This window comes from Alligator sinensis, unplaced genomic scaffold (genome assembly GCF_000455745.1).
Source record: "Alligator sinensis unplaced genomic scaffold, ASM45574v1 scaffold304_1, whole genome shotgun sequence".
Classification (NCBI taxonomy): domain Eukaryota; kingdom Metazoa; phylum Chordata; order Crocodylia; family Alligatoridae; genus Alligator; species Alligator sinensis.
In genome coordinates, this window is record NW_005842939.1 from 142,010 (window position 1) to 142,778 (window position 769).

General features: G+C 39.4%; 1 long non-coding RNA gene across 1 annotated transcript in view; it reads right to left on the reverse strand.

Moving 5' to 3' along the window:
• Positions 1-328: 328 nt before the first annotated feature.
• Positions 329-769, reverse strand: part of LOC102373182 — a 2,032-nt gene continuing 1,591 nt past the window's right edge. Inside the window, exon 3 of the long non-coding RNA XR_325221.1 lies at positions 329-491. This is a non-coding gene — a long non-coding RNA (uncharacterized LOC102373182). The remainder of the gene's footprint in view (positions 492-769) is intronic.

The following is a 769-nucleotide window of genomic DNA, read 5'->3' on the forward strand; positions in this document are numbered from 1 at the left end:
GTATAAAATGTAGGCCAGGCATAAGAAATAGGGGGAGAAGAGGGTTGTGAAATAAAAAAAAAGGAAGCAAATGGGGGAAAGATTCCCAGCAGGGCCAGATATTTGGGTACAATTTGACATTGAGGAAATAATGTTATCACTTATTATACATTGTGGATGAATAGAATAGATTGCTGGAGGATTTTTTGAAGATTGGAGAATTTTCTTATTTAATACTTCCCTCAAAAAACTCAGCATTTCCTCCTTCTTGCTCCTAATTCACAGCTTCTTATTTAACCAATGCAATCTAATTTTCTGTCAGCCCTATATCTTGACTGTAGGATGGTTGTATGTGGAGGAGGTGCCAGGCTTGCTGGTCTTAAAGGTACCTGGACATCTTCCTTCCCATTTTACTCCAACGTTGTGAGTCACATGCCCCTCAGAATGAGATTCTGAATCACTCATGATGCAGGCTTTATGCTGATGGTCTGGATACACATGAAGATTTTTTTCTTAAAAAGAAAATTGACCCTTAGTTTCAATGCTGTGATCTATCTTTAAACCACAAGAGCCTTTTCTGGCACTTTGATGGGCAGCCTTCCACTCCTTTCCTCAAGCAATCTTCCATTACTTTTTTCTTAAATTAGGACTACTAATTATGTGGCTTTTGTAAACTGTGGGAAGAAATAGCTGCTTGCCTTTGTTAAAATTGTATTTGCTCAAAGCATGATATGGGACAAGTCAATGTGGGAGGTAGGAGGGGGGGAACTACAAGAAGTCAGTCGGGGGA